This window comes from Triticum urartu, chromosome 6A, assembly GCF_056163025.1.
Source record: "Triticum urartu cultivar PI428250 chromosome 6A, HENAU_Tu73, whole genome shotgun sequence".
NCBI classification, from domain to species: domain Eukaryota; kingdom Viridiplantae; phylum Streptophyta; class Magnoliopsida; order Poales; family Poaceae; genus Triticum; species Triticum urartu.
Window position 1 is genome coordinate 430,370,086 of NC_141878.1, and position 3,561 is coordinate 430,373,646.

The 3,561-nt window shown below is 49.3% G+C and overlaps 1 pseudogene; it reads right to left on the reverse strand.

Moving 5' to 3' along the window:
* Window positions 1–1,331: 1,331 nt before the first annotated feature.
* LOC147965546 (uncharacterized) lies at window positions 1,332–2,561 on the reverse strand (annotated as a pseudogene).
* Between the last annotated feature and the right edge of the window lie 1,000 nt (window positions 2,562–3,561).

The following is a 3,561-nucleotide window of genomic DNA, read 5'->3' on the forward strand; positions in this document are numbered from 1 at the left end:
AAAGCCCCTGGCTATGCTTTCCTCTGGACGTGACATGTTGCGAACATATCCTTTGATGACACCATTCATCCTTTCGAACAGCATCATGCTGTGCAGGAACGTCGGCCCGAGTTGGATGATATCCTCCATGATATGGACCAGCAGATGCACCATAACGTCGAAGAATGCGGGCAGGAAGTACATCTCAAGCTCGCATAGTATCACCACGATCTCTTCCTGTAGCCTTCTGAGTTGCCTCACGCTAACCGACTTCCGAGAGATGACCTCGAAAAGGTTGCATGGGCCAAATAGCGTTCCACGGACGTGCGCGTCCATGACCCCACGGATTGCAACTGGAAGTATCTATGTCATCAGCACGTGACAGTCGTGAGACTTCATCCCGCTGAACTTCTGCTTCGCTGGGTCTAGGTATCTGCTTATCTTCCCCGCATAACCGTTAGGAAGTTTTACTCCTATGAGGCAGGTGAAAAACTACTCGATCTCCTCCTGACTTAGAGTGAAGCACGCGGGAGGGTAGTCATTTCCGGTCTTCTTGGCCTTTTTGCCTTTGCGACGACTTTCCGTGTCTTGCTTCGCCTCATCATCATCATCATCATCATTAGCGTGAAGCTCCTCCCTGATGCCCATTGATTTCAAGTCTGCCCTTGCTTTCGGCCCATCTTTGGTCCTCTCTAGCATGTTGAGCAGGGTACCAAGCAGACTCTCGCACACGTTCTTCGTGATATGCATGACATCAAGGCTGTGAGGCACACGGTGGATCTTCCAGTACGGCAAGTCCTAGAAAACAGACCTCGTTTTCCATACCTTCAGCAGCGGCTCTGGCGCCTTTCGCTTCTTTCCCAGCTCTGGCGCCTTTTGCTTCTTTCCCGGCAGTGGGCAATCTTTCCAATTTTTCAACAGCTAGTCTATTTCCTCACCGCTCCTTGTACGCGGGCGTCTTCGGGGTTCGGTTTCACCATCGAACAGATCCTTGCGTTTCCTCCACGGGTCATCGTCGCGAAGCCACCTTCGATGTCCCATGAACACGGTTTTCGAAGACCCGGGATCTCTATCTAGCTGGCGATACATTGTGTCATCCATGCACCTGACGCATCTAGAAAATCGGTGGACCACCTGCCCCACGAGATATCCGTAACCGAGATAGTCATGCACCGTCGTGAGCAGTGCGGCTCTCATAGGGAAATATTCTTTCTCTGCGGCGTCCCACGTATTGGCTGGCGTTTTCCACAGCCTGTCTAGCTCCTCTTTCAGCAGCCCCAGATACATATTGATGTCATTCCCTGGTTGTTTCGGCCCTTCAATTAGCATACTCATGTGAATTTACTTCCTCTTCATGCACAACCAGGGGGAAGGTTGTACATCCACACAAACACAGGCCAGGTGCTATGTGTTCTTCTCTGGCTGCCAAACGGATTGACTCCATCGGTGCTCGCGCCCAGCACGATGTTCCTTGGATCCTTCCCAAATTCTGGGTGTTCGAAGTTCAACACTTGCCACTGGCTCGCATCCTTTGGGTGACTCAGCATCTTGTCTTTTTTATTTATCTCCGGATCATTTGCGTCATCTTCTCGCTTCTTCTCCTCCCTATCCGCGTGCCAATGCAGGAGCTTTGCTACCTTAGGGTCCGTGAAATACCGCTGCAGACGAGGAGTGATCAGAAAGTACCACACCACTTTTGGAGGAGCTTTCTTCCTCTTCTTGTATTGAGTGACGCCGCACACCGGACATATTGTAGACTCCGCATGCTCGTCCCGATAAATGATGCAATTGTTCATGCACACATGGTATTTCATGTGCGGTAAATCCAGAGGACACACGATTTTCTTCGCCTCCTCGAAACTGGTCGGGCACTTGTTCCCCTTGGGAAAACGTTCGTGCTAGAATGACATGTTCTCGTCGAAGCATGCGTCGGTCATTTTGTGTTTTACCTTCATCTCCAGAGCCATGAGCATTACTTTCAGGTGGGTATCCTCGGGCCTGCATCCTTCATACAATGGAGTAACCACGTCTATCTCCAGTTGATCCAGCTTGGCTTTCTCTCGGGCGGCAGCTCTTGCGTTATCCATCTGCTTGAGAAGCAGCTCTTGAATATGAGGGTCCTGCACCCAGCCCATCGATGGTCCATCGTCGTCTGTTCCACCGGCATCTTCATCTTCATGATCATGCCCTTCGTCTGCTCCGGCATCTTCCTCATCATCAAGTCCGGCATCTTCTACATGATGGCTGTGTACAGCATCACCGTCGTGATCATGTACTGGAGATTCTTCGTCTTCTCGCCCGCCCGAGCCGCGGTGGTTGTCTTGCTGCCCTTCCTCATTTCTTGCCCGGCCCCCATGGACGACTTCATAGTCATCTTCATCACCTTGCCACCAATAGCTATCCATGAAACCACACAAGAGCAGGAGGTCCCGCACCTGCCCAGAATCCGGGTCCGCAATAAGGCTCTTCAGCTTGCATCTTCGACACGGACATCTTATCTCCATCTCGTTCTTTTGAAGCATCTCGGCCTTCGCGGAGCTCAAAAACCTATTCACGATGCCTTCGGTCATCGTGCGGACCATGGTCGCCTGCGGGGTAGAGCAAAATGATATTTTAGAACCAAGAAAAAATTTGGCATGACTTTCCCTAAAAATAGGACCAAAAAGAATGCATAGTGCCAAAATTCTCGCCGAAACGGAAATGAATCAACATTCCGGCAAAATATTGGCAACTATCGCATTTCAAATACCGGTACCTGCAAACACAAACATATATGCAACACCACAAACATATGCAACACCACGAACATACATAGATCTAGCTAGGCCACAAAAAGTGCATGTGCACGTTGTTGGAGAGGGAGAACAACATAAAGATAGCTTCGCCCCTTACTTACCTATCAAAAAAAGGTAATTTAACCACTTAATTTGGATGAATCTATGGTGCAAATGAGGTGAGGAGGAGGAGGCAGCCGAGACAAGCTTGGAGGAGGAGGTGGAGAATGAAGTGGGGAAAGTGAGTGGGTAGGTGGGCTGTCCAAAATATCTTGTTGGTCCGAGGTTACTAATGGTGCACCTGATGCTGATGCGCCATTAGAAGTTTTGCAAAAAAATAAAAAAATATATTCTAATGGCGCACCGTGGCATAGTGCACCATTACTAGTTTAAACTAGTAATGGCGCACTATGCTACAGTGCTCCATTAGTAGTTTTGCAAAAAAAAGAGTAAAAAAAACAACAGTAGTGGCGCACTGTGTGGCCGGTGCGCCATTACTAGTTAGCACTAGTAATGGCGCACCGTGCCGTGATGCGCCATTAGTATGTTTGGAAAAATTAAAAAAAATTGTTACTAGTGGGGCACCATGTGCCAGGTGCGCCATTAGTGTCTTCCACACTAATGGCACACCAGCACATGGTGCGCCTCTACTATATAGTAGTGGCGCACCACATGACAGGTGCGCCATTAGTGTCCATTCCATCTATAGCCCTTTTCCTAGTAGTGTAGCCATCGTTGCCTCGCTATGCTCTTACCTTCTGCTCCTCCTCCTCTTCACAAACTTGTTCCCTCTTTGCTAGATTCTAGG